This window comes from Jaculus jaculus, chromosome 18 (genome assembly GCF_020740685.1).
Source record: "Jaculus jaculus isolate mJacJac1 chromosome 18, mJacJac1.mat.Y.cur, whole genome shotgun sequence".
NCBI classification, from domain to species: Eukaryota; Metazoa; Chordata; class Mammalia; order Rodentia; family Dipodidae; genus Jaculus; species Jaculus jaculus.
In genome coordinates this window covers 38,020,981-38,037,979 of record NC_059119.1, presented here as the reverse complement: position 1 = coordinate 38,037,979, position 16,999 = coordinate 38,020,981, and the positions used below count along the sequence as shown (strand labels likewise).

At 42.5% G+C, this 16,999-nt stretch overlaps 1 long non-coding RNA gene across 1 annotated transcript; it reads right to left on the bottom strand.

Moving 5' to 3' along the window:
* Positions 1 to 172: 172 nt before the first annotated feature.
* On the bottom strand, positions 173 to 16,759 carry LOC123455741. The gene is made up of 6 exons (XR_006634111.1): positions 16,647 to 16,759; positions 16,382 to 16,500; positions 8,870 to 8,944; positions 1,354 to 1,465; positions 1,090 to 1,240; positions 173 to 286 (listed from the first exon to the last, which is right to left on the bottom strand). It is a non-coding gene; the product is annotated as an uncharacterized LOC123455741 (long non-coding RNA).
* Positions 16,760 to 16,999: the final 240 nt, after the last annotated feature.

Genomic DNA, 16,999 nt, shown 5'->3' with positions numbered 1-16,999 from the left:
TCAATCTCCACAGTTATCAACCTTAACACAGTAATAAACATGTCTCCCTTGGCCTCCCCTGTAATACAATTACATAAAAACCCCAGACCTCATCTGTAACACAATGACGATCAAGTCATCTCCAGAGGCCTTATCTGTAACAAAATGATGACCATGTCTCCCCAAGCCTCACCTGTAACACAATGATGTTCATGTATACCCTGACCTCTTCTCAAAAACAATGATGATCATGTCTTCTCAGGCCTCTTCTATAGTACAATCATGATCAAGTCTTCTCAGGACTAATCTGTAACATAATGATGTTCATAAGTCTCCTGGCTTGTTCTCTAAAACATTGATTACCATGTCTACTCAGGTCTCATCTGTAGTACAATGATAATCATGTCTCCCCAGGCAGCACTTGTAACAAAATCATGACCATGACTCCCCACGACTCATGTGTACACAATGATTATCATGTCTTCTCAGGCCTCATCTGTTAAACCACAAAGATCATGTCTCCCCAGGTCCAATCTCTAACACAATGCTGATCATGTCTCCATAGGCCTCATCTCTAACACAATTATGATCAATTAATCCCCATAGGCCACATCTGTAAGTCAATGATCAGCATATCTAACCAGGCCACATCTTGAAAATAATGATGCTCATGACTTCCCAGTCCTCATCTGTAAAACAGTGATGGTCATGTTTCCCGAGATTTCACCTGTAATTCAATAATGATAAAGTCTCCCCTGACCTCATCTGCAACACAATGATGATCAAGTACCTCCAGGCCTTGTCTGTAGCACAATAATTATCATGTTACCCAGGCCACATCTGCAACACAATTATGATCAAGTCATCTCCACAGTCCTCATTTGTAAGAAAATGGCAATCAAGTCTCCCCAGTCCTCATCTCTACCACAATGATGTTGATATCTACCCTGAACTCTTCTCTAAAATATTGATAATTGTGTCTCCTCAGGCCTCATCTATAATACAATCATGATCAGGACTCCCCAGGTCTCATCTTTAACACAGTGGTGATCATGCCTCCACAGAGCTCATCTGTATCACCATAAAGACAATTTATCCCCAGGACTCAACTGTAACATAGTGATGATCATGCCTTCCCAGGCTTCTTCTGTAACATAATGATGATTATGTCTCCCCAGGCCTCATCTGTAGCGCAGCGAAGATCATGTCTCATTAGACCTCATTTGTAATACAATGATGGTCATGTCTCCCCAGGTACAATCTGTAACATAATGATGATCATCACTTTTCAGGCCTCATCTATAACACAATGATGATCAATCTCCCCAGGTCTCAACATTAACATATTGGTAATTAGGTCTCCCCTGGCCTTACCTCTAACACATTGACGATCAAGCCTCCACAGACCTCATCTATAACACAGTGACAATCAAGTCTCCCCAGGCCTTGTTTGTAGCAGAATGACGATCTATTACCCAGACGTCATCTGCAAAACAATGATGATCAAATAACCTCCACAGGACTTATTTGTAACAAAATGATGGTCAAATCTCCCCAGGCCACATCTGTAACACAGAAATGATATCTCCCCAGGCCTCATCTGGAACAAAATGATGATCAAGTTACCCCAGGCCTGAATTCTAACATAATGATGATCCTGTCTCCCCAGGCCCCATCTCTAACACAATGACAATCAAGTCTCCCCAGACCTCATCTCTAACACATTGAAGATCATGTCTCCCCAGGTCTCATTTGCAACAAAGTGATGATCATGTCTCCCATGGTCTTGTCTCTAACACAATGATAGTCAAGTGATCCCCACAGGCCTCATTTGTAAAAACAATGATAATCTTGTCTAACCAGGTCACATCTCTTAACACAATAATGTTCCTGACTCCCGGACTTCCGGTTAAGATGGTGGCGTAGGTCCACGCCAAAGCAGCCTGGAGGAGAAAAAAGACCAAAAAAACTCAGCTAAATACTTTTACTAAAAAGTGAGGTGTATAGGAAATTGAAGCAGCAGCAGAGAAGTAGGAGAGATCCAGAGCATCCAGAGTCCGCACAGGCCGGCAAAAGTGGCTCCGGCACCTCGGCCAACAGCGGCGGCGGCGGCGCACTAGAAAGCCACCAAGCTTGGCTCCAGCCGCAAGAAGAGCCAGGTGCAGGAGCTTCCCCTCACACTGGTGCTCTCCACACCTGGGGAGACATGATCTTTGTGGTTTAACAGATGAGGCCTGAGAAGACATGATAATCATTGTGTACACATGAGTCGTGGGGAGTCATGGTCATGATTTTGTTACAAGTGCTGCCTGGGGAGACATGATTATCATTGTACTACAGATGAGACCTGAGTAGACATGGTAATCAATGTTTTAGAGAACAAGCCAGGAGACTTATGAACATCATTATGTTACAGATTAGTCCTGAGAAGACTTGATCATGATTGTACTATAGAAGAGGCCTGAGAAGACATGATCATCATTGTTTTTGAGTGTTTTTCAGTGAGCAGCGAAGGAGCAGACCACGTGGCAGAAGAACACGTGGAACAGCAAGAGAACCGGAGCAGCTGTGGTGCCCTCTCCTCCCCCACCGCCTGAGCCCAGCTCCGGCAAACAGAGCAGCGGTCCCAGGACCTGGCCACGCCAACCTGAGACGACAGCAGAACCCAAGCAGGAGCAGAGCTCGGCAGCAACATCAGTGGCCCTGGCACTGGTAACAGCGGCCCAAGCAGCAGCAGACCCAGGAGTGGCAACAACAGCCGACCCAGCAGCAGAAGCTTCAGCTGCTGACAGACCCAGTGGGGGAGCTGATCTGCAGGGCCACAGTGGCCAGGCTTGGCTTGCCCCACGGGAAAAGCCAGTGCCCAGCTCCAGAAATCAGAACAGCAGCCCGGCGACCCAGGCAGCAACTTGATTGAGACCAAACTCATCCAAGGTAACTGGGTTTGCACCAGGGAAGGGTCTCACATGGTCACAAGCTGACTGGGTCCCTCAACAGACCAGAAATCTTAAACTCTATGATGATAGAGGATCTGGTTGTTATAATGACTACTCTGGCATACATACTTGGGGCTGTTTTTGACTGAATGGGTACAGTGTTTAGTTAACTTATAGAATCTACCTGTATTTTATTCCACTCAGCCTACTTGAATACCCCCATAGCAGGGAAACTCAACCCCTAGGAGCACCTTTGTAGATACTCTCAGAGTCTTAAGAGCCACATCTAACACCTCAAGCTCCTACCCTGAAAATATATAACATCAAATCAATTGATACAGCTAAGAATACCCAGCTAGCTAGAAAATCCAAGCATTAACTTAATCCAAGATGAAAAACTATATACATTATAACACATGAAACACTAAAAAGCAAGATGATATAAATCCATGTAAAAGTATTACTGCATCAGAAATGACCTTCAGTGAGAATGAGTTAGAGGAAATGCCTGAGAAAGAGTTCCAAAGAATGATTGTAAATATGTTCAAAGAAGTCAGAGAACAAATCAAAGGAGTCAAAGAGGAACTTAAGGAGGAAATCAAAGGAATCAAAGGAGATGCAGGACACCAATTTCATGAAATAAAGAAGGCAATACAAGATATAAATAAGGAAATAGAAATAATAAAGAAAAACCACTCAGAATTGCTAGCAATGAAGAATACAGATAATGAAATAAAAAACTCTGTAGAAAATCTCACCAGTAGAATGGATGAAGCAGATGACAGAATATCTAAGCTAGAAGACCAGGTGGCAGATCTAATACAGGCCAACAAAGAGAAAGACAAACTTATAGAAAAGTATGAGTGGGAATTTCAAGATATTCGGGACACTATGAAAAGATCAAATATTAGAATTCAGGGCATAGTAGAAGGAGAAAAATTCCACTCCAAAGGCATAGTAGGTATCTTCAACAAAATCATAGAAGAAGCATTCCCCCAAATTGGGAAAGAGGTGCCAATACAGATACAGGAAGCCGGGCTGGAGAAATGGCTTAGCGGTTAAGCGCTTGCCTGTGAAGCCTAAGGACCCCGGTTCGAGGCTCGGTTCCCCAGGTCCCACGTTAGCCAGATGCACAAGGGGGCGCACGCATCTGGAGTTCGTTTGCAGAGGCTGGAAGCCCTGGCGCGCCCATTCTCTCTCTCCCTCTATCTGTCTTTCTCTCTGTGTCTGTCGCTCTCAAATAAATAAAAAAATTAAAAAAAAAAACAAAACAGATACAGGAAGCCTTTAGAACCCCAGCCAGACAAAACCCAGAAAGAACCTCTCCTCGCCATATTATAACCAAACTTCCAAATACACACACCAAAGAAAAAATATTGAAAGCAGTTAGAGAGAAAAATCAAGTTACCTACAAAAGTAAGCCCATCAGGATTACAGCAGATTATTCAACACAAACTTTTAAAGCCAGAAGGGCTTGGAGTGATATATTCCAAGTTCTGAAAGATAACAACTGTCGACCAAGGTTACTTTATCCTGCAAAGTTATCCATTCAAATAGACGGAGAAATAAGGACATTCCATGACAAAAGCAGGTTAAAGGAGTATTTGAAAACAAAACCAGCTCTACAAAAAATACTTGATAGAATCCTCCATGCTGAAGAGAAGGAAAGGCATACATATAAGGAACCTAGAAAAAACAAGCAATAATCAAATACTTGTTAAAAGAGCTCAGGTAGAACCGGAACCACACACACACACAAAAAAAGGGAAATATAAATACACACCTTTCAATAATAACTCTTAATATCCACGGCCTCAATGCCCCAACCAAAAGACATAGGTTTGCAGACTGGGATAAAAAGAAGATCCTACAATTTGTGGTCTCCAAGAAACTCACCTTTCTACAAAGGATAGACATTATCTTAGGGTGAAAGGTTGGAAGATGCTGTTTCAAGCAAATGGGCCTAGAAAAAAAGCAGGGGTTGCTATCCTAATATCTGACAAGGTAGACTTCAGTCCAACGTTAGTCAAGAAAGACAAGGAAGGTCACTTTATATTGATTAAGGGCACACTCCAACAGGAGGACATTACAATCCTAAACATATATGCACCTAACATGGGGGCTCGCAAATTCATCAAACAAACACTATTAGAACTAAGGTCACAGATAACACCAAACACAGTGGTAGTGGGTGACTTTAACACCCCACTCTCATCAATTGACAGATCATCCCAGGAAAAATAAACAGAGGCATCGGGACTAAATGGGGTCATAGAAGGAATGGACTTAACAGATATATACAGGACATTTCATCCAAAGGCTGCCGAATAGACATTCTTTTCAGCAGCACATGGAACATTGTCTAAAATAGACCATATGTTAGGACACAAAGCAAATCTTAACAAATTCAGGAAAATTGAAATAATTCCTTGCATTCTATCTGACCACAATGGAATTAAACTACAAATCAGTAGCAAGAAAGGCTATAGAGCATACACAAAATCATGGAAACTAAACAATACACTACTAAATGATGAATGGGTCAATGAAGAAATCAAAAAGGAAATCAAAAAATTCATAGAGTCAAATGATAATGAGAACACAACATATCAAAATCTCTGGGACACAATGAAGGCAGTTCTAAGAGGTAAATTTATAGCCTTAAGTGCCTATATTAAGAAATTAGAAAGGTTGCAAGTAAACGACCTAATGCATTACCTAAAAGACTTGGAAAAAGAAGAACAAGGCAAACCAAAAATCAGTAGACGGGAAGTAATAATAAAGATTAGGGCAGAAATTAATAAAATAGAAACAAAAAAATCTCCAAAGAATTAATGAAACAAAGAGTTCGTTCTTTGAAAGTATAAACAAGATTGATAAACCCTTAGCAAATCTGACCAAAAGTATGAGAGAAGAGACACAAATTAATAAAATCAGAGATGAACAAGGTAACATCACAACAGATTCCAGAGAAATTCAAAAAATCATAGGGACATACTATAAAAGCATATACTCCACAAAGTATGAAAATCTGAAATAAATGGATGATTTCCTTGATTTATATGACCTACCTAAATTAAATCAAAATGAGATTAATCACCTAAATTGACCTATAATAAACATGGAGATCTGAACAGTTATCAATAATCTCCCAACTAATAAAAGCCCAGGCCCGGATGGATTCACTGCTGAATTTTACCAGACCTTTAAGGAAGAGTTGACACCATTGCTTCTTAAGCTTTTCCAGGAAATAGAAAAAGAAGGAATTCTACCAACCTCCTTCTATGAGGCAAGCATCACCCTGATACCAAAACCAGGCAAAGATAGAACAAAAAAAGAAAATTACAGACCAATCTCCCTCATGAACATAGATGCAAAAATTCTCAATAAAATATTGGAAAACAAAATACAAGAGTATATCAAAAAGATCATTCACCCTGACCAAGTAGGCTTTATCCCAGAGATACAGGGATGGTTCAATATATGCAAATCTATAAATGTAATACATTATATAAATGGGTTGAAGGACAAAAATCACTTCATCATCTCATTGCATGCAGAGAAAGCATTTGACAAAATCCAACATCCCTTCATGATAAAAGTCCTACAGAGACTGGGAATAAAAGGAACATACCTCAATATAATAAAAGCTATTTATGACAAGCCTACAGCCAACATATTACTAAATGGGGAAAAACTGGAAGCTTATCCACTAAAATCAGGAACAAGACAAGGGTGTCCACTGTCCCCACTTTTATTTAATATACTTCTGGAAGTCTTAGCCATAGCAATAAGGCAAGAGATACACATAAAAGGGATACAAATTGGAAAGGAAGAGATCAAGTTATCATTATTTGCAGATGACATGATTCTATACATAAAGGACCCTAAAAACTCTACTAGCAAACTGTTAGAGCTGATCAAAACCTACAGCCATGTAGCAGGATACAAAATAAATACACAGAAATCAGTAGCCTTCATATATGCTAACAACAAACACATAGAGGATGAAATCAGAGAATCACTCCCATTCACAATTGCATCAAAAAAATAAATAAATAAAGTACCTTGGAATAAACCTAACCAAGGAAGTAAAGAATCTCTACAATGAGAACTTTAAAACACTCAAGCGAGAAATTGCAGAAGACACTAGAAAGTGGAAAAACATCCCCTCTTCCTGTATTGGAAGAATCAATATTATGAAACTGGCAATCTTACCAAAAGCAATCTACACATTTAATGCAATCCCTATCAAAATTCCAAAAGCATTCTTCATGGAAATAGAAAAAACAATCCAAAAATTCATTTGGAATCATAAAAAACCTCGAATATCTAAACTATTACTGAGCAACAAAAATAAGGCTGGTGGTATCACCATACCTGATTTTAACCTATACTACAGAGCCATAGTAACAAAAACAGCGTGGTACTGGCAAAAAAACAGACATGTAGATCAGTGGAACAGAATAGAGGACCCAGATGTAAGCCCAAGTAGCTCTAGCCACATGATATTCGATAAAAATGCCAAAAATACTCATTTTGAAGACAGCCTCTTCAGCAAATGGTGCTGGGAAAACTGGATAATATCTGCAGAAGGATGAAAATAGATTCTTCTCTCTCGCCATGCACAAGAATTAAGTCCAAATGGATTAAAGACCTTAACATCAGACCTGAAACTCTGAAACTGCTAGAGGAAAAAGTAGGGGAAACCTTTCAACATATTGGTCTTGGCAAAGACTTTCTGAATACAACCCCAATTGCTCAGGCAATAAAACCACAGATTAATCTGGACCTCATAAAATTACAAAGATTTTGCTCTGCAAAGGACACAGTGAAAAAAGCAAAGAGGCAACCTACAGAATGGGAAAAAATCTTCGCCAGCTATGTATCTGATAGAGGATTAATATCTAGGATATACAAAGAACTCAAAAAGTTAAATAATAAGGAATCAAGCTAATCAAAAAATGGGCTATGGAGCTAAATAGAGCATTCTCAAAGGAAGAAATATGAATGGCATATATGCATCTAAAATAATGTTCTACATCTCTAGCCATCAGGGAAATGCAGATTAAAACTACATTGAGATTCCATCTCACTCCTGTCAGATTGGCCAACATCAGGAATACAAATGATCATAAATGTTGGTGGGGATATGGAAAAACAGTAACCCTTCTACACTGCTGGTAGGATTGCAATCTGGTCCAGCCATTGTGGAAATCAGTGTGGAGGTTCCTAAAACAGCTAAAGATTGATCTACCATATGACCCAGCTATAGCACTCCTAGGCATATATCCTAAGGACTCATCTCATCTCCTTAGAAATACGTGCTCAACCATGTTTATTGCTGCTCAATTTATAATAGCTGGGAAATGGAACCAGCCTAAATGTCCCTCATCTGATGAGTGGATAATGAAGATGTGGCACATTTATACAATGGAGTTCTACTCAGCAGTAAAGAAAACTGAAGTTATGAAATTTGCAGCAAAATGGATGGACCTGGAAGAGATTATACTAAGTGAGGTAACCCTGGCCCAGAAAGCCAAGCGCCACATGTTCTCTCTCATATGTGGATACTAGCTACAGATGACTGGGCTTCTGCGTGAGAATGAAAATACTTAGTAGCAGAGGCCAGTAAGTTAAAAAGGAGACATAAAGGGAAGAGAAAGGAAGGGAGGAGGATACTTAATAGGTTGATATTGTATATATTTAAGTACAATGATTGTTATGGGGAGGTAATATGATGAAGAATGGAATTTCAAAGGGGAAAGTGTGGGGTTTGGGGAGGGAGGGAATTACCATGGGATTTTTTTAATAATCATGGAAAATGCTAATAAAAACTTTAAAAAAAAAAAATGTTCCTGACTCCCAAGGCCTCATTTGTAAATCAATGATGATCATGTCTGCTTGAGGCCTCACCTGTCCCTCAATGAGGATAAAGTCTCCCCGGAACTCACCTGTGACACACTGATGTTTGTGTGTTCCCTGGGCTCTTCTTAAAACATTGATGATAATGTCTCCTCAGGCCTCATCTGAAAGACAACCATGATCATGACTCCCCAGGTCTTATCTATATAACACAATGATGATCATGTCTCTGCAGCCCTCATCTGTAGCACCATAAAGATCATTCACCAAGGTCTTATGTGTTACATAGTGATGATCAAGTCATCACAAGATTCTTCTGTAACACAATGATGATCATGTTTCCTCAGGCCTCATCTGTAACACAATAGTAAATCTCCCCACATCTCAAACTTAATATAGTGATGATCATGCCTCCCCAGGCCTCACCTGTAATACAATGATGAAAAAGTCTCCCCAAAACTCACCTGTAACACAATGATGATCATCTCAACCCAAGCCTTGTCTATAACACAAGGATGAACATGTTACCCAGACCTCATCTGCAACACAGTGAGGAATAAAATATCTCCACAGATCTCCTCTGTAACAACATGATGATCAAGTCTCCCTAGGCCTCATCTCTAATGTTGGGCCTTGAGACGCCTGGACATGAGGCCTAGTGGAACGTGCTGAGCCTAGCTAAAGTTTGGCGAACTGCCTCCAGCCAGCTATGACTCAGCATGGGGTCAAATGGCCTCTGGCCTGCTACTTCTGCACAGGAAGTTAGAGTTAGAACCAATCATCTCAGAAGTCACGGTATGCTATTGACCTTTACACCTCACCCCATCCTAAAATCCCCGCCTTCATTCTCAACATTACATAAACAACCGCCTGTAACAGTAAAACGAGTTCTTCCTTTGACGAGACTCCTGGCTTGGTGGTTTTGTTCCTGGCCATCGACATCCACCCTCCTCCTCAACCCTTTTGGAGGAACCAGCGGGCCTGTCCCTCCCCCAGTACTTACTACCTGCTGGGGGGCCTGCCATCTAGCACCCAGTATCGGGCTATAGGAACCCGGCAGACTGGTGCCCTGTGTGAGGCATTCTCGTTGAGGAGGTCAATTGGTGTGCATTTGCAGGTGAGTGTACCCTCATAAGGTATGAAGCAGTCTTCATATTTAATGTGCTGAACCTTGCTTCTATAACCTGTACTTGTTTGTCAACATCTCTTTGTTCTCTTTCTCTTTCCTTTCACTTTCGGTTCACTGGCAAGCTGCATCTGTGGCTTTTGTACAGCATTTTTTACCTATCTTTTGGATCCTAGTGTTTGTGTTGTACTCGTGTGTCTGTGGGTTGCTACAACCCTAATTTTATAGACATTTCTCTCTAGACTTTATAATATGGGACAGTCTACCTCTAAATCCAATCCTGCCTTAGAATCTCTCAGGGCACTCCTAAAGAGTAGAGGGCTTAATTTAACTGATAATCAGGCTTGAGGGCTGGAGAGATGGCTTAGCAGTTAAGGCATTTGCCTACAAAGCCAAAGGACCTCAGTTCAATTCTCCAGGACCCATTTAAGCTAGATGGACAAGGGGGTGCACATGCCTGGAGTTCATTTGCAGTGGCTGGAGGCCCTGGTGCACCCATTCTCTCTCTCCCCTTGTGTCTTTCTCTTTCTCAGAGAAATAATAAAATATTTTTAAAAAATCAGGCTTGACAGACCTGGGATTGCCTTCTTAATCTGGCGCCATGGCTGCCGGACAGAAATCTCTTTGATTGGGACACTTGGGATAGGGTAGAGGCCCTTCTTTGTTGGGCACATGTGGAGAAAGGTCAAATATCCCCCTTAGGGGGTCCTCCCTATGATCCTGGCCCTCAAGAGCTGCTTCCCTCCAACCAAACATAAACGAAAGACAGAGGAAAAAGATAGTATACAGCCTGATACAGCTACTCCTCCTGGAGATACAGCTTTAAAAACCCCAGAAAAGGGTACATCTTTATACTCCTCACTTGATCCCTTTGAGAATGCTCCCTGGCCTTCCGGGAGACCTCCTCCACCTCCTCCATCAACTAACCCTTTCTGGACCCCCTCAGCCCCTCCTGCATATTCAGCCACCAAGCTGCTAGAAAATAAAGCTACTTTTTTTATTTCCTGTCAGTTTAGATCCTGGTGGCAATTGCCCTACTGCCTGGTATCCATGGGAAGCTCAGAACCTTAAAGAGCTTAAAAAGGTGGTTTCAAAAAAAAAAAAAAATGCAGTCTCGGAGGATGGACCTAACTCTCCTTGGGCTGAGACCCTGTTGCAGAGACTTGCCCATCGACCTTGTGCAACCCAAGATTGGAAAAATCTAGTCAGGACTCTCTTGTCAGGTCCCCTATACATTAAGTAGTGTGCCTTTTTTAAAGATGAGTGCTATACACAGGCAGAATGAAACCAAATTCAACAGCCCCCTGTGCAGTAACTTTTGGGCTGCTCTCCAGCATCTCTGATCAATATGCTACAGGCACTCAACAGGTGGGTATACCAGATCCATATAGAGACCAGGTCAGGGCATTGGACTTGGCAGCAGGGAAAAGGCTTGATAAGGGACCTTCTGAACCCCCCCACACACACCCCCACACACACCCTTATGAGTATTACTCAAAAACCAACTGAGAAGTTGGCTACATTTATAGATAGGGTGGAAGAATGTCTCCAAAGAAAATTTCCCCCAGGGGCATTACGGGATCAGTTTACTAAAATGTTGGTCTGGGAAGGGATGACAGCCGATCACCGTCTTGCCTGTGTGGGTCTCAAGGACAACTCCATGAGTAGATGGATTGTAGCCACCAAGGACGTTGGCACTATCTCCCATCAGGCTAGGGCCATGAATGCCACCCTTCAGGAAAATAAACAGAGAGATTTGGCCACTACGATCTGTGCATTACAGTTAAACCCTAAAAAATCAACATGTTTTGGGTGCGGGGACGAGGGACACTTTAAAAGGAGTGCCCCAACAAGACAAAGCCTCCCCAACCCTTGGGGGGATGACCAACGACCCTCACACCCACTGCCCTAAATAAATAAAGGGGTTTCATTGGGCTAGGGAGTGTCAATCAAAGTTTAACATACAAGGAAAGCCTTTAAACTCCTCCCTGGGCTCCCTCCATCCCCGTTAAATAAGGGGAAAGAGGCCATCAAAGCCCATTGGACCGTCCCTCTGGTCCCCAGCCTTAGACCCAAAATTATTTTAAATATTGACAATAAAAGATTCAAACTTCTCGACACCATAGTGGACCAAACAGTCCTGCAAAAGTTGGAAGTGCCACCCTCCTGGCAGATTGTGCCTGGCCCTCCCCTACTGGGAGTTGGTGGGCAATCCACCTCCTGGGAGACTGCCACGTGGCTCCCTTGGACTCACCCAGGTGGGGACAGGGGAGAAGTCCATCCTCTTGTGGTGACTGGGCTCACTGTTAACTTACTGGGGCAAGACATCCTTGGAGATGCCAAGGCTTTCATCACTACTAATCATACGGCCTTTTATAATGATTTGTTAGATAAAAAAGAATATCAACAACAGTTTGAGGAAGGGAGGGAATGTCATCCCAATCATAGATGACCCTTACTTTAAGCAACTCATACAAAAGTACTCCAATGAACACCCCCAATTCTAAGTGCCACTGCCCAGCCACCCCCCCCCATTTAAAATCCAGTGGAGACCGGGGGATCCAATATGCGTTGAGCAGTGGCCTCTCCCTTCTTTTAAGTTACACCAACTCCACATATTGATCAACAGTTGGAGGCTGGACATATCTGTCCCTCCACTAGTACCTGGAACTCTCCTGTCTTTGTCATAAAAATGCCTAATGGGTCCTGGAGACTTTTACATGATTTAAGAAAGATCAATAAACACATGATCCCCTTTGGAAACCCCCAGAGGGGACTCCCATGGATCCCAGCTATTCCCAATATACACCATATTACTATCATTGACATTAAGAGACATGAAAAAATTTGCATTCTCTGTACCCACTGTTTTTTTTAAATTATTTATTTATTTATTTGAGAGTGACAGACACAGAGAGAAAGACAGATAGAGGGAGAGAGAGAGAGAGAATGGGCACACCAGGGCTTCCAGCCTCTGCAAACGAACTCCAGACGCGTGCGCCCCCTTTGCATCTGGCTAACGTGGGACCTGGGGAACCGAGCCTCGACCCGAGGTCCTTAGGCTTCAAAGGCAAGCGCTTAATCACTAAGCCATCTCTCCAGCCCCCCACTGTTATTTTTTGTGGCCCTGATAGGAGATTTGAGTGGACTGTCTTACCTCAGGGCATGGCTAATAGCCCACCCATTTGTCAATATTACCTGTCATCCATTTTCTCTTCTCTTATCAATCTCCCCAAACCCTGTTTTATATTTACAAGGATGATATTATTCTTGGGTGCCTAGATTCCTCCACACTCCAGGACCTTACCCACCAATGTCTAAGTATCCTTCATACTCACAGCTTTAAAGTAGCTCCTGAGAAAGTTCAAACTGTGCCTCCCTTGAAGATCTTGGGCTTGATCCTTACCCTAGATACAGTTTCACCTGTTAAACCACAACTTTATATTCAGGATTCCTAAACCTTGCCTCAACTCCAAAAGCTCTTGGGAAAAATTAACTGGATAAGGCCCTAGATACCTATAACCACTGAGGAATTATCCCCTTTGATTGACCTAGTAAGGAGCCTTGATCTTTTGTCCCAAGTAACCCTAGCACCTGGGCAGAGACAAGTCCTCCATAGAGTCCAGGTGGCCATAGATAACTCTAATCTCAAATGATTCGACCCTGATCTCCCTCTTTCCCTCTACCTTATCCCTGGGGAGACCCTTACCACTGCCCTGTTGGCTCAAAAGTGCAAGCCTATTCAGTGGATTCACCTCTCAATCGGTGGGGTCCCTAGAGTCTATTCTTTAAGAAACCAAGTAGCTGATTACATCATTAAAGAAAGGGAAACTTCCATTAGACTCTTTGGTATTGAGCCTCACTCCATTATTACCCTGTATAAGATAACTGATTTCACTTGGCTCCAAAAAAATAATATAAGGGTCGGTATGACACTTGAAGGGTTCCTGGGTACCACTGATTGCCATTATGGCCCTCATAAGTGGATAAACTCTTTTTCCAGGTTGGAGTGGAGACCCCCCAGGCTTTTCCTACCTCACCCCAACCCTGACTTCCTCATTGCCTTTACAGATGGGGGATGCCTGGGGGCTTCCCTGGTTGTATATCCCCCCTTTAAATTGGGCATCAAACCTGAGCCCATCAAGTCTATCTCTCAGGAAATAGAGGGATCAGCACACTACAAACAGCTTTTTAAAGTTGTTCTGGCTCTACATACTATTCAGGAGCCATTCAACTTATTTTCTGACAGCCTCTATGTGGTAAACCTACTGCCCAATCTTATTAAAGCTCACATTAGATTTGATTCCAAACCTATATCCCCCTTAATGATCCAGGCTCACACCCTACTCAAACAAAGAGTCCACCCTATCTTCATACAACATCTTCAAGGCCATCAAAATTTACTGGGTTTCCTGTCTGAAGGAAACAGCTTGGCCCATCAATTGGCCTCTGCGGCTCACTGTTACACTGTCTCAGAGGCTATCCAATTTCATTCCCTAACCCACTCCAACTGGAGAGGCCTTAAACAAAGATTCCCCCAAATACTAAATAAAAGTCTTAAAAAGATTATTAGGACATAAAAGTCTTTCCAACCCTTCCTCCAGGACCCCCGCCCCAAACATCCAGGAGTAACCCTCAGGGCCTTTGCCCCAACCATCTTTGACAAATAGATGCTACTCATTATTCCCCCTTTGGAAAACTTAAATAAATCTTTTTACCAGTTGATACTTTCTCCTGTGCCTGTTGGGCATCTGCACATTCTGGGGAGAAATCTAAACACACCATTAGTCATATGCTTCAATGTTTTGCCTCCTCTCAGGCTGCCTGATCAAGACATGACAAATTACACATGCCACAGGCATTCCATATTACCCTCAAAGCCAAGATACAACTACAGTTGCCCATACGACTTTACTCATTGGATTGGGAATATCAGTGATATAAAAGCCGTATCCAACACTATCCTTAATCTCCAACAACAGCTAGATTCCCTGGCTAAGGAAGTCTTATAAAACAGGAGGGGACTAAACCTATTAAGGGCCAAAAAGGGAGGCATATGCTTGTTTTTACAGAAAAAAAAATAATACTGTTTTTACGCCAATAGATCGGGAATTGTTCAGGACAAAATCAAAAGGCTTCAAGAGGACCTGGAGAGGAGATGGCGGGACCTTCAAGACAACCCACTGTGGATGGGCTAACATGGCTTCTTACCCTACCTTCTCCCCCTACTTGGGCCCCTCCTTCTCCTCCTCCTTATCCTCAATGTCAGGCCTTGTGTAATTAACAAAATTACACAATTCATTCACCAACAACTAGAGACAATAAAAACCCATCAGGTTGAGATACATTGTCAGGATGGCAACTCAGCAATTAAGTTCCTCAAATGACCCACTGCCACCTCCTCTGCCCTCCATGTGACCGATGACAGGTAAGAACTCAGACTGACTGAGACAACCTAAGACAGGCCATGGAGTGGGTACTCAGCAAGCTAAACACCTGGTACCCAGTGACAGGTAAGATCCCCAGAGGGGGACAACCTAAGACAGGGGCCATGGTGACTCATGTTCTTACAAAAACAAAAGGGGGAGACGTTGGGCTTTGAGAGGCCTGGACATGAGGCCTAGTGGAACTTCCTGAGCCTAGCTAAAGTTTGGCAAACTTCCTCCAGCCAGCTATGACTCAGCATGTGGCCAAATGGCCTCTGGCTTGCTACTTCTGCACAGGAAATTAGAGTTAGAACCATTCATCTCAGAAGTCACGGTATGCTATTGGCCCTTACACCTCACCCCATCCTAACATCCCCGCATTCATTCTCAACATTATATAAACAACCGCCTGTAACAATAAAGCGAGTTCTTCCTTTGACGAGACTCCTGGCTTGGTGGTCTTGTTCCTGGCTGACAACACCCACCCTCTTCCTCAACCCCTTGGGAGGAACCAGCAGGCCTGGTCTTCTCCCAGCATTACCTGCTGAGGGAGCCCAGCACTCTAACACAATGATGTTTCTGTCTCCCTGGCCTCTTATCTAAAACACTGATGATTATGTTTCATCAAGCCTCATCTGTAGTACATTGATGATCAAGTCTCCTCAGGATTCATCTGTAACATAATGATGTTCATATCTCTCTTGGCCTGTTCTCTAAGACATTGATGATCATGTCTCCTCAGGTCTCAACTGTAGTACAATGATGATCATGTCTCCCCAGGGCTTATTTGTATTACCATAATGATCATGTATTCACTGGCCTCATCTGTAAAGACATGATTGTCATGTCTCCTCAGGCCTCATCTGTAAAATGATGATGATCATGGCTTCCAAGGCCTATGTGAAACACAAACATGATCATGTCATCACCAGAGGCCTCATAAATAACCCAAGGATGATCATGTTTCCCCAGGCCTCATCTGTACCACAGTGGTGATCATATCACACAGGCCTCATCAGTAAAATAATAATGAAAATGTCTCAACATACCAATTCTGTAGCAAAATGATAATCATGTCTCTCCAGGCCACAAGTGTAACATTGTGATGATCATGTCTCCTCAGGCCTCATTTGTAACACAATGATGATAAAGACTCCACAGACATCATCTGTAACACAACAGTGATTAAGTCTCCTCAGGCCTTGTCTATATAGAAATGATGATAATGTTACCCAGACCTCATCTGTAACATAATGATGAACTCAGCTCCACAGGTCTCATCCGTTACAAAATGATGATCAAGGCTCCACAAACCTCAACTGTAATGCAATGATGTTGATGTCTCCATTGGCCTCTTCTCTAAAACATTGATGATCATGACTCCTCAGTTCTCATCTATACAACAATGATGATCATGTCTCCCTAGGCCTCATCTGAAATACAAAGATGACAATGCCATCTCCCAAGTCCTCATCTATAAGCCTGTGATGATCATGTATCCCCAGGACTCATATGTAACACAGTGATGATCATGTCCTCCAAACAACATCTGTAAATAATGATAATAAAGTCATCCCACCATACCATTTCTATAGCACAATGATGATCAAGTCTCACTAGGCCTCATCTCTAATACAGTGAAGATCAAGTCTCCTCAGCCTCATTTG